The sequence below is a fragment of the Larus michahellis genome, chromosome 8 (genome assembly GCF_964199755.1).
Source record: "Larus michahellis chromosome 8, bLarMic1.1, whole genome shotgun sequence".
Classification (NCBI taxonomy): Eukaryota; Metazoa; Chordata; class Aves; order Charadriiformes; family Laridae; genus Larus; species Larus michahellis.
In genome coordinates this window covers 39,080,225-39,102,076 of record NC_133903.1, presented here as the reverse complement: position 1 = coordinate 39,102,076, position 21,852 = coordinate 39,080,225, and the positions used below count along the sequence as shown (strand labels likewise).

Genomic DNA, 21,852 nt, shown 5'->3' with positions numbered 1-21,852 from the left:
TGAAACTTAATACCATGTTTTTCCATGCACATTTCTTGAAATGCTAACGGAGTTGTTGGTGTAAGAGGTTACGAGCCATTCTGAGAAAAGATTGCTGCTTTGATAACTTTTGTATAAGCCTTCTCATATGAGCTGGTGGTTATGATAGTGCAAAGGTCCTGACCAGGGCTGGGGCTGAAAAGACATTATTTCAATGTATTCAAAATCTTGAATACATAGAAAGTGATGGTAATGTTGCTGTGTTCCTGGCATCAGCTGTTAGGAGAAAAATATTTGCAGATGTCAGAATATTGATTGCAGAAAATCTTGAAACCCACAAAACCCTGGGGCCCAGGTCTTAGTAATTTTTGCTGTTTATATAATTTCAACACGGCACGTCACTGAGAAATTATTTATCTAAAGGAACTGTGGCCAAATTTGGCAAGCAATGCTGTCTGCCAGTGTCTGCAGATGTATTGTTTCCTCCTACGTTCGCTCATGCTGTCTATGGTCTTATGAGAGCACTAGCTGACAACAAGCAAAAATATGTCAGCTATCTATTGTGAACTTTCTAAACGACTTTAGCTTTTTCAGCTTTCCTGCTAACCGCAGCATTGCAGCGGGCACTCCAACAATTAACCACTGCGTAAGTTTAATAGCCAAAAAGGGGAAATCACTGCTGAGTGTTTTTACCAAAATATTAAGGGTAAATAAAGTTGTGTAAGGAACAATTCTAAGCTTAGCATATTCCATAACAAGATAGAAGAACACATTGTTGTTCCTTCTTCCAGAGCGCTATTTATTTAAAACCTGAAGAGGTTTCTTTTTTGGGGAAGGATAAAGTGAAAAGAAAAATGTGTTTGAACAAGCATATGCTTACAAAGTACTTTTTCTAGCACTCTACAAAAGAATGAAAGCCAGAAGTAAAATGTTAAATGCAGTAGGGTCTCAAAGGAAGGAAAAAAAAGAGAAAGAGAGAAAGTTAAGGAAAATGGCAAGAAAACACTAGAGGTGAGCAGTGGTTGCCACTGAGTTTTCTTTTTCTCCTGTGGTTCTAAGAATCTCTCAAAGCCAAATACCAAGATTTCTTTAAAGTTTAATTACACGATTTGAGATGTTTATAAACTGAATGCGAATCTCCTACTATGAGAGCTCCAATTGGAAGAAGCTCTGCACAGAAATGACATTGCTGCAACACATGTTCAGTGGTTGTGAGGCCGCAGCTGGATTACTGTTAAGTTCTGGACATTATGCTATGACAAGGATATGAATAAATTGGAAAGAAACCAAAACAGCAGCAAAAAGCAGCATGGACTTGGAAAGATGAAGAGAAATTGATACCTAGAATCCAAAGAAGAGAATGCTGGGAACAAATCTAAATACATCTGTGTATCTGCATAGGGAAGACTAGCTTGTTCTCAGTACTAAGCCAGGCTAGGTGAGGAAATTGTGGCATGTGTTAAGTCCATGATATTCTTCCTAGTTGTAAATGATAATTAGGAAACGGGAGGGCATCTTACTAAGAGTACTGCAAAACAGCAACAAAGTTTTTCTGGATAATACTGACAATAAGGGATAAATGAAATTCTAATTTCTATTGAGTTTGTAGTCCTATCACTTTTGAGATTGGACTCAATGAGGTGTTTATTTAAAGCAAAATACTATGGGGATAAGAAAATAAATGGGACATCAATATTCTGTTTGAGCATATTCAGTATCCTCCTTATTTTATGTATTTGCCATATCTAGAGTTTACATATTCTCTGCTCTCCAGAAAGTAAAAGCAATGTGGAATGAATATACAGCCGAGACTTCCTGTGCAGGTGCAAAAGGCTCCCCCAAATCCTTGAGCGGCCTCTTGAGGCCACCAGGTGTGATGGGATCCTGAAGTGTTTCCATAATTGCCCAATATCCAGCCAAGTTCCTCTGGCCAGGAGCTATGTTGGGCTTTAAGGTAGAACATGAAGGAGGTTTTCATTCCAGGGCGCCTCTAACATGGGTAATCTAGCAATCGGTGCGTTGTGGTTTTGCAGGAATAAAACACATCAAACTCACGGCGGGCTTTGTAATCAGTTCTGGCTACAGCGATACATCTTATTTTGTATATGGCTGCCAAGCAAAAAACCAAATATTTCCTTTACAAAGATGATTTATTTTCCTAGCATCTTTCTGACTGTTACATTCTACTAGTCTAAAAGAAAAAGAAAAAATCTTTAGAGCTCGCCTCAAATATTTGTTGGTGATGGAGAGGTATGTTCCTCTTCTGAACTAGATTACGTATGTAAAAGGAAGTGTTTGCATTTAGCAGGGCACACGTGAAGTTTTCCTACCTCCCAAAGGCAGTGCATACAAGACAACAGAAGTTAAAAAAAAAAAAAAAACCAAACCAACAGTTTCCTCACATTCTTTCAGTTTATCACCACATTTCAAAGACACTTAATCTGTGGGGAGAAAATGACCAACCACTAAAGGCACTTAAAACAACAATAGCATTTTAAAGGAAACTAATCCTTAACGGCTTCATGAATTGCTATTCGATAACGAAACGGTGTATCTCGAGTGCTAGGCTTAAAGCAAGGGCAATTCTCTGAGATATTACTCAAGCAACATTCTTACTGTAGCATAGTTGTAAATGGGTTTTTTGAGTTTTTTTTTTTTGTATTATTTTTTAAAGAACATAGTGAATTTTTCTACTAACACAGCCACAGCACGTTCACTTCAAATTCCTCTTGTACCTTTTCCAGAAAACAGAAAGCGTACCAGGTCAGTGGCAGCACACGTGTGGTTCATGCCCCTTTCTGCTGCTGCGTTGCTGGCTGGCCAGCCCAAGGGGTAGTAAATATTTAAATTGGCAGCCTGCACACGGTGGGTGGAAATCGGATAGTCCCTTTGATCATATGCTCATGAAGGCCAGCATATAGAGTTTTGTTACTCTGGTAACAAAAAATTTCTGGTACCACTGAGGTGAGAGTCCTCAGAGTAAATTGGGTATTTTGCATCGGGAAGGTACAGAATAACCCAGATAAGCAAGGGGTTTTACACGTGCCTGTTGTATACTTAATTCTCCACTCTATGACTCAGCCCCTTTTTACTGTCACGTCCTTTGACTCTGCAAGAACATTATCCCTATACAATGTTTTATTGTATCATGTTAAAAAACTAACCACCATGAGCATTCCTGAGTATCCCCAGAGTATTGTTTATTCCATTTCTGGAAAGACTTAAATCTTCCTGTGGGGATTATGGCAGGGAAGAGGGTGGTTTTGTTACATGTTATTTGCTTTCTTGCATAAAGTTCTTCCATGGTTTTCAGAAGAGTCAGATTTTAATCTAAACCTTAATTATACCTTTGTTTCAAAAAGTACTAGTGCTGAGAAGTGTTTTACCTAAGGTATCCATTCAGTCCATTTCTTTTATATGGCATAAACAAACTACTTGTAACAAATAATGCATAATTAGTTTTACTTTTTAATGTGAAAAGACAGGGATGTGGCCTAACAACTGGCATATTTGAAGAAAATTAACTTAAAAATAAAAGCATAAATAATATATAGTAAAAAAAGTATAATAAAATAAAAGTTAATATAATTTGGTTTAATGAGTGCCACAGGTCACGTCTAGCAGGAGGCAACCCGTTGATAAAAATCCCTCTCATACTTTCATTCCCTTTTCCTCTCACCACCTCTCCCAAAAAATCTTACCAGAGGATCAGATTCCTGCACTCTCTGTTGCTGTAAGGTATTTGTCTTTAATGATTCTTTTGCTACTTTGAATGTTACTGTGCAGACCACCAGTTATTTCCATTTCCAATTGCCCTATAAGTCCTCTGGAGTCCTGCTTCTCTTCTACTGTCTGTTTGCTTGTTTCTCCACCCTTGTGAGACCCCACCTGGAGTCCTGCCTCCAGCTCTAGGGCCCCAACATAAGAAGGACATGGACCTGTTGGAGCAAGTCCAGCGGAGGGCCAGGAAGATGATGCGAGGGCTGGTGCACCTCTGCTATGGGGACAGGCAGAGAGAGTTTGGGGTTGTTCAGCCTGGAGAAGAGAAGGCTCCAGGGAGACCTTATAGCAGCCTCCCAGTACCTAAAGGGGGGGCTACAGGGAATAAGGGGAGGGACTCTTTATCAGGGAGTGGAGAGATACGACGAGGAGTGACGGTTTTAAACTGAAAGAGGGGAGATTTACATCAGATATTAGGAAGAAATTCTTTACTGTGAGGGCAGTGAGGCACTGGAGCAGGTTGCCCAGAGAAGCTGTGGATGCCCCATCCCTGGAAGTGTTCCAGGCCAGGCTGGATGGGGCTTTGAGCAGCCTGGTCTAGTGGGAGGTGTCCCTGCTTACTGCAGGGGGGTGGGACCTAGGTGATCTTTAAGGTCACTTCCAACTCTAACCATTCTGTGATTCTATGGAAGATCTCCATTTCCTTATCAGTACCTCTCACTTGGACTTGGCAGCATAGGTAAGAAATTCTAGATTCTCTGTAGAGTTTCATTTTTCTTCTTTGTAGTCTTGTCTTATTTGATCTGAGAATACTCATTCCGAATGAAAGAGGAACTCTTAACTTCTGCTGAAATTTCTATTGCATGTCTACACACCCGTCTGTCTTAGACTGGAGGAAAGTACTGAAATGAGACAGTAACACTGAACTCAGAGGACACAAAATGCTACAGCTGGCCTTTTTCTTGCTTCTGTAAGCAAATCAACATCTTTTTCCTTCACCAGATTCATATTCAGCTATAAAATTTGTTTCGAAGTTGCTTTCAAAACTCTGCAAAAAGTTATTCCACATTCTGATCGCCAGCCCACTCTGGCGGGCTGCCTTAGCTCCTCGTGGGGCTCCTTCCACACCCCAGAAGTGAGGGGACCACAAAGGCTGATGTAGTGCAGGAGGGTACAAGACTCAGATCAGGGATCTTTTTGTTCCTTTAGTACTTTTTGGTTTAATGGACCACGACAACTCACCACAGCACAGAATTGTCCTGCTCGCAGCTTGTAGCCAAGCAGTTATCGCCTACTGGGATCCTTCACGTGAACAATCTGGCATATGTTTTCCATTGCGGGCCTGCTTGCAACCAGCTCTGTAACTCGAGCCACATTCATTACAGTTGCTTCATGAAAAAAACCAGTATGTAGTTTGAATTTTTAGGTATTTACCCCAGTTGTCTTTGTAACAATCACAGTATTCTGGAATATTCACTTACAGGCAGCCGCCTTCTGGGAAGGGAGAGAGGGTTGCGTTACCTCCCGATTGCTATGCTTTTTGTTTGCTAAAAATCAATTCTTTTATTAATTTGATGCATTATGGCTTTGATATGGTAAATCTCCTAACAGCCAACAAAACGAGGACTGCAGGATGCCCGATAAATTATTTTGGACATGGATGCAAATAACTGGACCAACAGTGCTCCAGAACTGCATTCCCTGGCCTTCTTTCAGAGTTTATAAAAGGAGACTTAATCTAGGGCTTTTCCTTGAAACAGTCCCGTGAAGATCCATCACCTACAAATTTCATAGAGCACATAAAACTGATTAACAAGAACTACTGTTTCTAGCCATTTTGGGTACTAATGAATTTGGTAGGACATTTTTGTTGGGCAATTTGCCACTTCAGCTGATTGCTGCTGAACCACCCAGCCCCCGCTCTCGCACCACTTTTAGGGCTCCATGCTGATCCATGGAGACGAGAGTACGATCTGGACATGCTGCACTCCGCCTACCGCCTCCCAGTAAAATTTGAGATAAAAAATTAAAATTACCAAACCAATTATTTTTCAAGCGTTGACTGACCATAATCACAATTTGTGAGATGGTATGATTTTGTTCTATCACGTACTAATTACTCAAAAGAGGTAGCCATACTGTCGTGCTTACAACTCACTGGTATTAACTCTGTAATATTTGTATATCAGGGCCATGAAATGCTGAGACAAACCACACATTTAAATTGTAGCTACAACATCTATATGTCAGTTGTAAGTGCCCCAGTACATGCTAAGCTTTGGCATGCAAACCTGAAAATTAGATTCACCATGCAACTTTCAAATATTAACGTCACTCATCCCCTATTGCCAGTATCAGCCTAAGTGAAATGCTAATTTACAACGTTCAAAGAAGTCACAGAATAGGCAGGGGAGAAATTCAGTGCTGTGATTCAGCCACGTGCATGTTTGGGTTAATCCCAGCAGGTCTATTTTGTATCTTCAGTGCAAAAAAACTGGAGTTTGGAAAATAATTCCTTTTCATGATTTCACTGGACAGTATAAGAAAGGCTTCTGTAAAAACTAGGACTACATTAAACAATCAAAGTCAAAAGAAAAATTCAGGTAGCACAAGAAACACACCTGCAGTGATTACAGACGGTAGGAGAGGGGCTCATCTGCTGGAGAACAGGACAACTCTGACCAGCAGTGCCCCGAGATGGCTGCATGGCCTCATTTGTGTGTTTCAAAAAGCGTCGTTAGGTGCCGGGGCTGAGGTGCGTCAGCTCTAGATTGCTGTGTTCATTCTCTTAGCTTTATGCGCCTGGACGGCGGGCATTCCATCACTTTCTGGAAGCCTGCTAAGGAAGGGATGGAGGAAAGTGGGGATGTAGTGCTAAACTGCCTCTGCTAGTTTCAGTGTTTGGGACAGGGGCAATTCATGGTCCCAAAAGCACGGCAGCTGGCACAGCTTAAAGTGTCCATATGTCTGGGCAAGGGAGCTGCGGATGCAGAGAAGCCGTGCCGCTAGCCGCAGGATCTCAGGGTGGCTGTTACCAGGAAGGCAGCTCTTCCAGGGAGAAGAGCTTATGGCCCAGCAGAAGAAATGATTCTTCAGCAGTTAACACTGATCCAAATAATCAGCTCCAGCAGCTACCCAGACCCGGAGAACATCACAGCACCACAAAGGGGTGTTTCCTCACACCTGGTGCCACGCAGCGTTTTGGGGCAGGAGCTGCAAAGGCAGGAAAGTGCCCCGGTGGAGCGTCTCCCCACCCATCCTCCCCAGCTCCCCGCTCAGCTGGAGAGGGCTGCCACCTCCCCCATACCGTCGGGCCCTGCACACAACGTGAGCAGCAATCCTCCCTTTCTCTCCCTACTAATCTTTTCCAGTTTATAAAACTGACAAACAGAGGATAATAGATGGCTTTTAAAGATATGCAGCTTATTTATCAGGAGGAACGGAGCTGGATACAGCAGCACGGGATTCTTTCCTTATCAAAACAGATGAAGAACTGAAAGATGGATGCTACCAGATACCACAATAAATTCCAATTCCCATCAAACAAACTGTAACGAGTCATTAACATCCCCCCACTCCAATGGAGGGAGATCTTCCTGTTGGTCTGTGCTCCTACACTGGGTTGACTTTTTTCTTGAACTGCTCCACATAGTTAACAGAAATATGTAATTTGTTGTTAAGCTTTATATCCCTTGGTTCAGAAATAAGTCTTTCTGATAGCAATAAGCAGACGGTGTTTCCCCCCTCTCCCTCCTTTGACTTCCACATTCTCCTTCCCAGAAATGAGATTATCAAATTTATAACATGTAATTAAGTATACCAGACCTAAGCACAGGAGGGATCTTTCACAACTCTTCCAAAACTTGCTGGTGACCAAAGAGTCTGAAGAGTCCTCCAAGTTGAGTTCCTTCATTTGGGTGGAAAAAAGCAACAGTTTCCACTGTTTGGGAGAACAGAGCTCAACCGAAAAACTTCTGACTACTGCTATCTTGCCAGTAGCTTTTCAGGTATCACATCAGTGTCAGGGCAAGATGATTTTAATTCAGAACTTTTTTATAGCATAATGTTAGAATATACGTATACAGACTATTGCAGCTAATAACAAGTGTGAGTACAGAAAGGATCTGGACAGGCAAAAACCAGAAGAAAATAGATGAGATGGAAACACACGGGAGGTGCAACAACAAAATGAAATGGCAATGGAATTCTGTCCAAAAGGAAGAGACATTTGTTTTCATAGCTTGGAGGAGTAAGAAGGAACAAGCGCACTGCAAGTTTTCACAGCCAGAGTCCCTCAGATAATTGCGTGAATACTGGTCAGCCTGTGCACTGAAGTATTACTGAACACTCTACACTGTCTGAAAGTGAAAAGGCAGCGCTAAGCATTTCGTAGGCCATTTGTATGCTTGGGCGGGTGTGCACCCTGCAGCCCCCATCCCTTGATTGTCCAGATTGGAGACTTACATGAACAAGCTACAGCTCCCTTCCAGGCTGGGGCACCCAAGGTCCCCCCCTCTGCAAACCTGGGACATGGAGAGAAAGAAAAGGAAGAGAGAAAGTTTGGGACTGCAGGCCTACATCTCGCCCCACTACATGAAGGCAGGCTGAAGCTAGAGAACAAACTCCATCCTGCTTGAAAAGTGCTTCCTAAGCATAACCTTGTGAAGTAAAGCACTCAGAATAGCTATGAAAAACAAACCCACTCCCCTTACTTAGCAGCTCACGTCAAAGAAGCTTAAGCACATGCCTAAAGTTAAACAGATGTTTAGGTTTCTGCTCAAGTGGGGCCTGTGCTGACTCTGCAGTATTGCAGATTTACAGGACTGACTAGCGGCAGCTGCAGGCCCTTAATTCTGCTGGTACCTCTGCTCTACTGATATGTGCTCCTTGGCATGCACATGCTGCAAACACTGACTCAGATGCCAGATTTCTATAATGTACACAAAGCCATAAAAGTACTTCTCAAACTCTAGCAATCCAGTTGATTCCAATAAAGCATGCAAATATATATATATATTTGTGTGCTACATAGGTACAAAATGTTTTCATACCTTGATTATTGACCCAGTGATCCTGAAACACTACATTAAACCAATAGTGGGCAAGGACAAAAATGCAAGAGGAGCTGAAAAATACAGAGTTAAGATTGCTACAAGACACTCTTTTCAACTAATGACATGCTAAAAAAAAGTATTGTATCCACAATGTCTAGAAATGAATACATTACAAATACTCGAGTTTAATCTCTAAACTAGTCTTCAAAACTCTTTGCCCTTTGCTAGCCTAAACCATCAGGTTAATCCAAATGGACGTTATCTGCTTTAGAGACAAACTCCATGGTGGGGGGAAGCTCTAGTTGCCAAGTACTTGGCAAGACAGATTTGCAATTAGGTACTTCCCTCTACCCTAGGGAACCTGGGCTATAAAAAGAGAGCAGGAGACAGACCCAAATTTAACGAAATGATCTGCACCCACTCCAAAAGCAGTATGCCAAGTTTCAAAATATTCTGGCTTGCACTGAAGCTTTAAAGATAAGTTTCCAACAGCCTGCTCAATACACACATGCACACTAGGATTTTATGCAGAAATATAGCTTATAGTAAGGCCTGAGTAATGCAGGTTTTGCCAGAATTAGTACATATATAGAGAACATGCTTGTGCATTGTCTATAAAACTCAGTCCATTAATTATAGTTGGCAAGCAACACATATAGGAGACAAGGGTGGTTGTGAAATAGATTGCAAGATCTGCTGGTTAAAGTAAAAAGTCTATGCCAGAGGTACATAAGCAGGCTGTGAGTAAATGAGCGTATTCCTGCAAAAGGTTATTGACTACAAAGACAAACTGGCACAGAGATCCTTCGCTCGTGCTCCAGACACACGGCAACTGACTTGCTAATCAAGTTACACTGAAAACACCTCTTTCTTACAGTTTCTTTTCCAAAAAGCTGCAGATGCACATGTCACTTGGGAAGAAGTGGTAAGAGGGTCACAAGACGCTCAAATCTTGCCATACTTAAAAATAAAAAAAAATAAAAAAATTCTAGTTCTTCCTAGTTTCTGAAGCATACAGTATAGCAAGTTAAATGATCCATTTAAGAGGAACCTATGGGAGAAAGCCTAAGCCTATTTCTTAAAAGGTTAAATGGATTTACTCCCTTCACGTGTGAGAGTTGCAGTGATACGTGTAGATTCTTCCTTTGCTATCTGGTCAAGTTTGCTGAAGCCGACTGGTTCCCCGAAAACTTTAGCTGCACAAAATAAGATCATCCATCATAGGGACGAATGCACACACATACGTGCAGACAGGCAATCAGAACAACAGAAACAAATGCAATATGGAGTACTTAAGCGTAATAGGGAATGGTATCATGGATAGTTTCAGAAAATCTCAACTTAAAAAAATTAATAACAATTAATGTGTTTATAAAATTCCTTCTATTAAATAAACTACACAAGATTTTAAAATCAGATCTAAAAATGATCCACAGCCCGGTTAGGCCCACGCAAAGGACCAAAGAGGAGCTCAGATTTTCGCACAAATTCCACCACTTTCATATGAAGAGCCCATAGCAGAGCACAAGGAAAGGGACGGGAGATCTGTAGCAGAAAGGATTAAAATTCTTTCTGAAATTGCTGGATTTCTAGTAGCACAGAAACTATATAATAACTTTTCCAAATCTGATTTTTACATTAGCTTTCGTAATAATAAACAGTGCTAGAAGTGTGTAAGATACTTCTTCTCCTCATCCCAAGAGAGCCATAGTTTTTAAGTGATCTCTCAGATGGGGCAGTGCTTGAGGCAACAGAATTCTCCAGCATCAGGTTAACAATCCTGTCAGAGGGACAAGGGAATTTACCCCAAAAGATACGGGCAGTACCTCATGACCTTCTAAATTTCATACATATATTTTAGCCTGTTTTTGTCATTATAAAACTGTACTATGAGAAAAGTTTACAAAGTGTCTTGCCTAGGGTGCAAATGATGTAGAAGTATGTAATTTCAAAACAAAAACAAGTTTATTTCATCTTTAGAGAATGTACTATTCTGATAACGACCATCTCCAAGTAAACTGAGGGACCACTGGGAGCCAAGCAATGTGAAATTCATTCTTCCCTGAAATACACAGGAACTGTTTATTTCTTCATGTGCTCCGACGCAATCTGGATTTTCATTTAGTTATTACTGTAGTGAAGTGAAATGAGAGCTGTAGCATCCTGGTAAATTAATTATGGCACACTTCCCCTCCATCTTTTTTGTATTTTGATTCTAATGCCGCAGGACAGGCAGGCTGTTCCCCCCCCCTCCTATTTCTAGTTAATCTTTAGAAATGACCATCTCACACCTCAGTTCAGAATTTTCTGGCTTCTAGCGAGATTTTACTATATATTCCCTCAAAACACAGTTTTGCTTTTAGGTAGTATTTATGCATTTCCAACCAGGTGAAGCCCAGCCATTGCTGTGCTGCTGCAGGTCCTGGTTTAGGTAGGGCTAGCCCGTCTATGATCATGAGCGCAACCTTGGCAGGTAAGCATGGAGTCACCAAGGCTCAGATGGACTGTGCCAGGGGAGGTCGTGCCTTCTGGGGCAGAGCCGTTCAGGGCCAGCCAGCATTAGGGAATGAAGGAAGGGAACATGCACACAACACCAGGTTTTAGTACAGCACAGCCGGCTCCTTAGTGCCCACACCACCATGCTCACCCTCCGCTTGCAGCAGGGGTGAAGGCAGGACCCTAGTCCCTCCTGCTTGCTCGCCAGGCTTTTTTTTTTAGGTTGCTCATGTCAGAATCAAGGCAGAAACTGTCTATTTGATTTCTAGCAGAGAGGATCACAGCTGTCCCAAGCCTACACATCAGAGATAAGCATCTTCCAACTTTCACACCTAGTATAGAGGTAAAAAGAAGTTTCCTCTTGTGTTTTTTCCTCTTTTTCTGGGTGGAAACTAAGACTGAGGCATCTTGCTTACGAGTTGTGTTTGCTCAAGTTTTAAGATATCTGCACTACAGCTACTGAGCCCTGAAGGCTATAAAATACTTCTCAACAAACATCAGCAAGGTTCAGATTTGCAGCAGGAGCTCCAAAGCCTGGTAACACACCACAGGAAGAACGCTGAAGAAACTGAGCGCCACCCCTGCTCTGGTCCTCACAACAACAGGAAATTTGCTAAACAAAAGTCTGAGCACATCTCAAGAAGCAATCAATGCCCCCAGTATGCGGGAGAAGATATGACCCAGAAAGAGAGGTCAGGAAACATGCTGGCAATCAGCTTAGTCATGCGGAGCCAGACACCTTGGGAAGTTTTGTTGCCCCTTGAGATGCACGAATGGCACAATCCTGCTCAGGATTAAGTTGATTTCCATTAGCTTTTGTAGCACTTTGATGAAGCACAGGAGAGTTCAAGAGACACACCACAGCAGAGGTGGTGCGTATTGCTGTGTGCCAGCTGTCTGGTACCTCCCAGCTGGAGCATCATGTGTAATTCAGCAGTTAGTAGCAAGGACGTGCCCACTGAAGGCCGGTAAAAGAGCAGCAGGAGGAGCGGGGCTGCTCCACCAGAGGACATGAGTCAGGATCTGAGGTGACCACAGTGCCAACAGCCCCCTCGTCAACAAGACACAATCTCGCAGCATGTGAACAGGACAGGCAGAGCGGGGTACTGGCACATCAGCAGTCACAGATAAAGCAAAGGGATAAACCCCAAGTCCAGGGTCTATGCAGAGGCCATAACACATATCCAAGACCCACCCAGGAGGCAGGGACAGGGCCAGGGACAAGCACACTTAGGAAGCCTGAGCTGAAGCACAGCCCCAGGCTTTGGGCAGAAGCTCCAGGGGAGGCCGATGGGGGCTGGTGGTGCGCTCTGGTCCCCAACATAGTGGTTCAAACCTTAACTGCCCTGTCTTCTCGCAGGAGGAGGTTACTATTGTAACCCTATTGCTTTTATCATCGTGTTTCCAAAAAGAAAGACAGCTGCCTCAATACTTCTGTCTCTCTTTCAAGAGAACAGTTTTTAAAACAGCTGTTAGGGTAATTTAAGCTCATGCTGTCAAATAAATTGACCATGCAATTTTTGAGGCTTACTTCATTTATACCTTTTAAAGCCAGCCTCAAAGACCTCAGAGCTGCTGCTCAAGCGAGTATTTCATTGCTTTAACTTAGCACTGAAAACATATTACTGTCATCTTTCAATCTCCATTTCTGCCTTTCATACAAGCTGCTTCCTGCCACATCACACTCATTCATTTCTGGTTTTCTTTATTATAAAAAAAAAAAAAAAGTCACAGATGCGGCATGTGCCTGTTACGTAACTGCCCCCCCCCCCTCAACTAACGGGCGCAGGAATCTGGGATGCGAGCGGCCACAGCTGAGCCAGCAGACTTGGCAAACTTGGATTTTACTTCCTGCAAAACTGGAATGCGGAGCAGCTCACTGGGCTTTGGAGTTTGTACAGTAATTATTCCACTAAAGAGTTAGTCTGGGAAAGGAAAATAAGGCAGGCGTTGAAGCAAACCTGCTGCCAGGTCTGCAGAGCGGGACTCAGCTGAAATCAAGTATTTTAAAGTAGGTCAGCGCACCATATTGCAAGTATGAGTAAGTGGTCACCGTGCTCAAATCGCCTGCGGGTCACTGCAGCAGAGTGTACAAGAGCAGGGATCCAACCGAACGTGACTCAGAAGAGTCAATCTGCCCTTTTCCTGCTCTTCTTCTAACTCCTGTCCCAGCTTCTGCATGCCCCAAATATTTTTAAGCCATTTCATTTCTGTCCTGGTGACTGCTCTGAGCAATGAAAGGATAGCGGGTTTGCTTCTGGGAGTGCGGGATCTACAGATCTTGTCTTGTTCTCAGGCTCTGGTGCCAAGCACCCCAAAGGTTTCCAGTCATAGAATCACAGAATCATTTTGTTTTATGATCTTAAAGGTCTCTTCCAAGTCCAACCATCACCAGGAGATGTTACTGCCAGACAGGCTGCTCAGCCCTACTCCTGAGCTAGGATGGGCCCACTGGCCTGGGCATGATACTCACTCTCTCCCAACACCCAGGAGCACTGTGGAAATGGAGCATATTAAGCAAAGAGAGACTCTATGAAGGATTCAACATGCTAAATTCAGATATGTCAAGTATTTGCAAATCCCCTGCCCCTGAAGGACTTGGGCTGAACCACTGCACCAAAACATGAACTGCTACGTTTCTCAGTGGAAATGTAGAAACACACATCCTCTCCAAGCCATGTGGTTCAGTTTTTGCATGAAAGTTTGAGTATAACAGAGATAACTTTCATACCGGTCACTTCAGGTAGTGTTAACTCCACCCTGGGGAACTCTGGAAGGGAGAGGCAATTTGCATAATTTTGTACAATTTTTACAAGCCAAGTTGAAAGAACAATAAATTCTTATAAGAATAGAAGTGTCCAACCCATACAAACCTCCCTACAAAGGGAGTTCCTGCACTGCTGGGGGCAGAATCCGCACACCTGCTGTTCCCAGGAGACCAAACCTCCTGAATCCCACTGCCCTTCAAGTTTCATCCCATCTCATACGCAAGCAAGTGATCGAGTTACCACCAGTGTCACTTGTCACAAACTGTTCTTTAGTAAGTATGCATTAGTGAGCCAGTGCATTTCTGCCTCTCCAAGCAGAGACAGCTTTCCCTTACAGCCAGAATCCTAACCAGCTCTTCGTAACTGAAATGTTCATAGCAGGATCAAGGTATGATCCTTCATGATCTGAAGGTTTCACCTCTTTGTGGCACCCAGGTTACTGGTAAATGCAGAATCTCTACTCAGCACTGACAACTGAGTTGGTGCTTAACAATTAACATTCTTATATTCCTCCGTTTCTTAAAGGAGTTACCCATTTTCTGCAAGCAAAACATAGCACACTGACCCTTGTAGCTCCCATCCCCTCCTCTGCTGCTTCCCACCAACTTGGTGCAGGAGCCACCACCTTAGGGCTCCTACTGACCGAGCTCCTCCCAGCGCTAAGGTGCTGGAAAGAGAAATACAAGCTCCTCTGCCTGCCACTCTCTGCATGTTTTATTAATTTAAAAAAAAAGCAACTAAAAAATAACTAGACTTGTTGGTTAGGCTAAAGTTAGAAATCAAGTCCTCTCAGATTTTTCATAGATCTGTTTTTCTTTGTATGTTAAAAAGTTGTTTTTGTAAAGGACCCAAGTAACTTCAACTATATTCTCCAGAATGCAGGATTTTCTCAATTGTTTTCTTCCTGAATTAGGAATATAAATGCATCATCAGTTAGGGATACAATGTAGCAACAGTTAAATAGTCCTCATTCCCCTGAAGATAATGGGATTGCTCACATGAGAACATTTTGAAGCATAGCAGATTTTTTTAAACGTTACTTTTGGCTTAAAATATTTAGAATAAGATCTCCCAATTTTCCAGCAACACAGCTGTTACATGTCCGGCTTTAAACCCAAATCTGTTTGTACCATACTAAGATTCTCAGCGAAGAGCTGCAAAACCTCAAGGCTGATTTTCCTTAGCATTGACAATTTATCCCTTAAGCAAGGAATATTTTTAGTGGGCTACTTCAGTTAAATTTCCTTAATTTCATTTTATAGCTTTCCTTTGAGGATGGATTTGTCAGATAGACATTTGATAAGACTAGGGATAGTTCAAGTCCCTATCCAAAACCTGGAAGCAAGAAGTTTTGGCCAATGTCTCAGTAGGAAGTTTTCAATTCAGGAAGAAAAAAATAATAATTCTGATTTATCAAAAATTACTCATAGGGAAGAACTATTTCTGAAAAATGTCCAGCTAAAAAAAACCCCAACCAAACACTCAAAAAGAAACAAACTAAAAACAAACAACTCCAAATTCAAAGCCAACTTTCACATGTGAAAATTGGGTATGTCTAAGTCAGAAAGTACAGTTTGGGTCCAACATTATATCGACTTCAAGATTTTAGTTAACATATTTAAAAGGTCAAAATATCCACTTTCATTGACTGAATTTCTTTCATCTAGGATTTCATTTATTTGAATGCTGATTATTAGAAAAATAAGAGACTTTTGTCTACTGTCTCACAGATCGACGAAAAAACAAAGAGGGAGATTTTTACTTCTCTAGATATTTTCTTGCACTTCTGAAGCTGGAATAAAATAGGTTTTCTGAGTTTACCAAGTCTATTTATCTCTTTGAGATACCAGTGAAAAGGAGGAAAAAACAAACTCCCTCGGTATCCTGCTTCCATCCGCGTGCAGGCTAAATCAAATTTATCCAAGAACCTCCTGACTGGGTGGAGGCAGTGGGAAATACTTGGCCATACAGATTTTTTGTTCCTGACAACAGTTGCCCTGATGGAAAGTGATGTTATACCATAGAAAGAATCGCGGGTGTTTTTGCGTAGGAAAAATCCCACAGAAATCTAATATTTTTTCAGTACTTGGTGTTTCTAAATCTAAAACAAATAATAACAACGACAATAAAAATTTAGATATTAAAAACTAGGATGTGGCCTTGTAAGCTTTTGAAAATCTTTACTTCATTGGGAACTGAGGCAGTCACTGAACAAGCCTTTATTCCTAATTTAACTTTACAAATCATTTAAAGTTAGTTTTAAAAGCACAGTATATCTGCCCATGCTTTTATTAACCAAAAAAAATAAAAAGGTCCAGGCCATAGAAGAGACATGCAGAGATATTCAGACCACAGTGGGAGCTCCACAGATTAGCCAGTTCCTTCAGTAGTGTAATTACAACTATTTTGCTCTACATTTAAATAACATACATCAGGGAATCCATTTTGCCCACTCCTACATGCTGGCAGCTACCGTGGGAGGAACAGTCTCCATTTCTCTGTTCCCCTCACAGTGACTAGGCTACTTCACCCCACCGGTGGGACGCATATAACACACACACACATTTGTCACAGAAGCCAAGGTGTCACATACAACCATAAGACTTCAGAGATGCAAAAAGTCAGGACTATTGTCCAAACTCTACACCACACTCTCTCATCTCCAGGTTGGGACCACTGAACCTGCAGTTCAGTCCATGTTTCCTGGGATAGGTACAGACTCCCATATGCAAGCCACCTCCTCTTAGATGATAAAGAGGAGTCATAAACAAAGATTTTCTGAATAAAAATCTTCCTTTGAACAAGGTGTTCATGGTTTGGACATGTCCAAGCACTTAGCAATCAAGGCATCACAAAGCAGTATTGCCTGACAGTACATTTTTGATCCAAAGTACAAAGCAACAACACAGTCTTTCAGCTCTCAGTTTCTGGCTTTGTGGGGCAATGTTGACTCCAACATTGATTCACTTGTGCTTCTGCTGTTGCCGCTATTAATGTATTTCTATAACTGTGCACAGTTCCATAATTCGGAAGTTCCCCTTTGCAATTTCTGTATTACATACAAGGCAACAGCCTCCTGGCCAAGCTGGTGTGACTGATCTCTTAATTTCTTTGCTCTGAGAGTCTTTGCAGAATAGACTTGACTGAGTTATTTGTGGTCCCCAACAACAGTTCAGTTTCAAGTTGAAAAATAAAGTAGGACTTGAAGGATAATCTCTACGTCCTAGGGAGAAATGTCATATACCCTTATGGCCATAACACAGCACACAGCTTTTAGTGAGTTTCCTCAAATAACTCTTAGGATCACTTTAAAAAAAAAATTACTATATGGTATGAGCAATTGTAGGTTCCACTAAGTGTAGGTTCCACCTTCTGGATTATCATAGTAATCTACATACTTCAAACACTTGAGATGCAATGCCTGAAGGATGCAGCAATAATAGAATCACAGAAGGGGTTGGGTTGGAAGGGACCGTTAAAGGTCATCTAGTCCAACCCCCTGCAACGAGCAGGGACATCTTCAACTAGATCAGGTTGCTCAGAGCCCCATCCAAGCTGTCCTTGAATGTTTCCAGGGATGGGGCATCTACCACCTCTCTGGGAATCTGTTCCAGTGTTTCACCACCCTCATTGCAAAAAAATTTCTTCCTTATAGCTAGTCTAAATGTTCCCTCTTTTAGTTAAAACCATTACCCCTCACATCCTATCACAACAGGCTCCACTAAAAAGTTTGTCCCCATCTTTCTTATAAGCCCCCTTTAATTGTTGAAAGTCTGCAATAATACCTTTCTCCTAGAAACACGCTTGGTTTAAGAGGACACCTCCTGCTGAGGAGCAGCCCCTACCCTCCCCTCCTTCCCCTTTCTCTCACACGGGCAGAGTTTCCTTTTTGACCTTGCTGCAAAGTGAACCATTGAAACAAAGGACCTCCCCACTGTTTTAGAAACTTTGGTGTATTACTTCAGAGAGGCAGATCAGCACACAACTGCACCAACAATCGCAAGAGCACAACCAAAGGGGTAGTGAACTATAAGAAGAGCACGGGGGGTTGAAGGGACTAGGGCACGGGAGAACCAGGATTTTTTTTCTAATTGGCTTTGCTAGAAGAGCAAAAGTATCAAGCTATACTTTCAAGTTCATTTAATCCAAAATGATGGATAACACACAGCCCATCCATCAAAAGGGCACATCAAACCCCCAGCCCATACATATATAGAGCATATATATCCACCACAGTCCTACAGTCCTCTTTGTAATTTCTTTTTTAAATACAGATTATCTCTTCTGCTCTGCTCAATGCTTTTGAAGTCATCATGTTTCTATGGAAATTTTTGTTTTGCTGGTACTATGACTGCAACTGTGTTGGTGCTGAAGTTCAGACCAGAAATAGCAGATTAACAGTTCAACTTTTGGATAACATAACAACATTGCCAAGATGGTTTAAAAGCAGCTCACTTTCCCACCCATCCTCACCTTTGAAAAATATAGCAAAGCAGTTCTACCTAGACTAAAAAGTAAGGATTTCCACATAAAAGTAAACACACAAGAAGGTTTTCCTCCATTGTAGGGCACTAGCATGCACTTTTCCTTTTTTTTTTGGGCTTTACCATCTCTGCACTTCCCCAGTAGCTGTGATTTCTATCAATTTAATTTAAAAAAAGCACATGCTGTCTCATTTCAAAACGGAGAACATAGGTTTTAGCATGCTGCTATGGTGCATTTCTGCAATTTTTTGTCAAGACGTATTGTGTGCCCATCAAATATTTACGTTCGTGTCCAGTGGAACACTGGGTGCTGAGCACTAATAGAACACAGGAATCTACGCTGTACAAATAGTTTATTTATAGCAAATATTCTAGATTTTGCCTCATCAAATAGCGTTCGCTGGAGCAAATCTAGATTGAAGTCATTTGGCTGATGCTATTCTTCCCACTATTTCATTCAAGTCAGCAGATGAGGATGCTCTCTTGAGAATTTCTCTTCTTTGCAGAAATTCTGACGCTATTGTCTGGCACTTTGAGTGTTACAATCAAATGAGTCCCAGCCGTTCATATCCCCATCCAACATGTTCTTTCACTCAACTCAACACACCCTTCCGTTAAACAACCGATACGTTTCTCCTTGCATTAATTAATAGGCCTTGCTTTTTAGTCTGGTCTCCTACAGTAAGGATGTTTTAGCAATTGTACTGTTTGTGCAACTATCACTTGTTTACCCCCCCACAAAACCACTTCTGACCTTCTCTACCAAATGTGCTAAAGGGTAGAAATCTCTAAGATTTGTTAATAGCTAGCCCACAGATAGACGAGAGACCCAAATTTGTTGCCCACAAGGGGACCATCTGTAGCATGTATGCAAGTACAGTATAAGACAGCAAGAAATCCTCCCACGAGCACGCTCGGAAACCTGCGAGCGGAAAGCCTGGAGCATTACATCAGCGCCCAGCTGGATTTCCACACGCACAACCTCAACTCTTTGAGAATACTTACAGGTATAAGGCACATTCACGCTTTAAAATCTGCTGAAGTTGAGCCACATAGTACATAGTACTGGCAAACTCCCACGCCCTTGAAACACATTAGCGGAATTGCACAATCTTGCTGTTCACTTTCTTTCCTGTTGTCTATTTTCATTTTTTTCTCCTAATTTTTCAAATATTGTATGTTTGCTACTATTGCTTGTGTCTCCTTTCTCCTACCTGCTTTGCTATTATATTTCACACAACTTTAGCCTTGGATTTGCCTTTCATATAAACAGTGTCACTGGTTAAAGATTGCCATTTAATCATGACTGATTGTTCCACAGATGTCTGCACAGGAAAGATCCTGTGCAATCTGCCTGCATCAGCAGTGTTTTCTGTATTAAGCACAAATTGCTAACGCTCTGAATTTTCTTTCATTGAAGAGTTTTAAATGTAGAATGCATTTCATTCACAGAATTATCTATTTACATCCTTTTTCATTGCTCATTTGAACTGCACTGCTTTCTGCTGTATTCCTCCATAAATGGCATGGTTTACAACAGAAAATACTGAAACTGCCTTTATCTTTTATTCTCCAACTCCTTGCATTACTTAGTTCTGTTTCCAGTTAATACAAGCATATTGTAGCCAGAAACACTGACTGTTGCTATGTTTTTGTACCCCTTATGTTTGTTTCCATTTGTACTGGTCCTTTTTCAGTTATTTGACATGTTTTTAGTTGCTTCATCTGTGGTTAATCTCTTTATTGCCTCACTTGCTTAGGTATCATTTGGACTCAAATCGTCTGATCACATATCTGGAATACTTCCAGACTTTTAGAAGAATATTACAGGAGGTTATGCTTAGAGTTAGATGGCAGTCTAGCTCTTAGCTAGCTTCATTTTCCTGTTGGGTGACTGCAAGACTTTTTAGGAGTGTAGCACACACCACATTTTCTATGGCCGTATCAATGATCATTCGGTCTTCAACTGAAAATAAGTTTATAACCTATTACTCCTTGTCATGTGCAGACAGGCAGAACTTCAGGATGGAGCCTTTGTAAAATAAAATGAGCAGCCAGCATTTTATTTCACAGTTCTAGCTTCAGGTGGCTTGTAGCTTGGACTCTGGTTGGTTTTCTGACCTAGCCTGGAGAACACAAGTCTAGATCCTTTCTCGGACTAAGTCACTTCTAGTTTCAATGCTTACTATGGAGTCTGGTGTCCAAATCCCTTTGGAACAGGCCATTTTCACATCAAGAAAGAAATTAACGTCTCTATACTTGTGAGGAATGTCTCAGTACAATATGCACCTACTTTCTATAGGTGCTTTGGGCAAGGTTGGACAAAAATAGGAAAACAAGAAAGTAGATGTTGATAGTGTTAGTAAATCTTATTCCCATGACCACTCCCACCAGGGCCAAAGAAATGACCCACATAAATGCTCACCATCAGAACTACAGATTACACAATCAGAACCCTAAAAATAGCAGCAAAACTTACACAGACATAGTACTATTTTCAAGTCTGCAGCCAGACAGTTCAGCCTTCAAGATTTCAGGCCAAATTGCTTTTCATACACAGACCATCTGAAAATATTGCTGACTCTCTGTTTTAATCTCTCTCCCAACACAACTCAACCTTTTTCATGTGACATTTTCTACCGTAAAGTAACCCTCCATTCTGCTAAGGTGCACCACAGCCTTACAGTTACTAAATCTTGAGATATACTAGACAGAAGACAACCAAGAAGAAGATGCAGGTTAACCCTCTGTTGAATAATCATTGCATAATCTGTTCATGAGGGGTGCTTTCTGAACCCCATCCATTCATACTCACTAACATTTACCGCTTTCCCATCCCATTTGTAATTACCCTGGATATGGGGTGTTAACACCTACAGCACTGAGACCTAATCAAATAATTCTGCTTTCCCACATATTAAGAAATGTCCAAGCTATAATTACACTTTACTTTGGCTTCATAAGTGCTTAAATTTCCTTACGCAGGACTTCTACATTGTAAGAGAGTAATCTGTACTTTCTAACTCCTTTTCAGCCTTTTTTTCTTTTTTAAAGGAGTGTTGTGAATTGTACACAACATGACTGAGCAAGCCACGCTTACAGGTACTCCCCCCTCTGCAAGATCAGGGAGACTGAAAATGTGCACATTCGCTTTGACAATTTACTTTCAATATTGATATTGCATTAACTTACATATATTCTCTAATATTACCTTTTAAAATTATATTTTTTCAGTTCTGGACATACTCTGTTATGCAAAATACAAGCATGCACAGAGAATATTTTTGGGCGAAAGACTGCAAGCTTTCTCTTCCAGAACATTCCCTCTCCTCCCTGCGTTTCTAAGTACTT

General features: G+C 41.6%; 1 long non-coding RNA gene across 1 annotated transcript in view; it reads right to left on the bottom strand.

Moving 5' to 3' along the window:
- Nucleotides 1-21,852, bottom strand: part of LOC141747795 (uncharacterized) — a 56,023-nt gene that overhangs the window by 17,043 nt on the left and 17,128 nt on the right. The window lies entirely within an intron of this gene.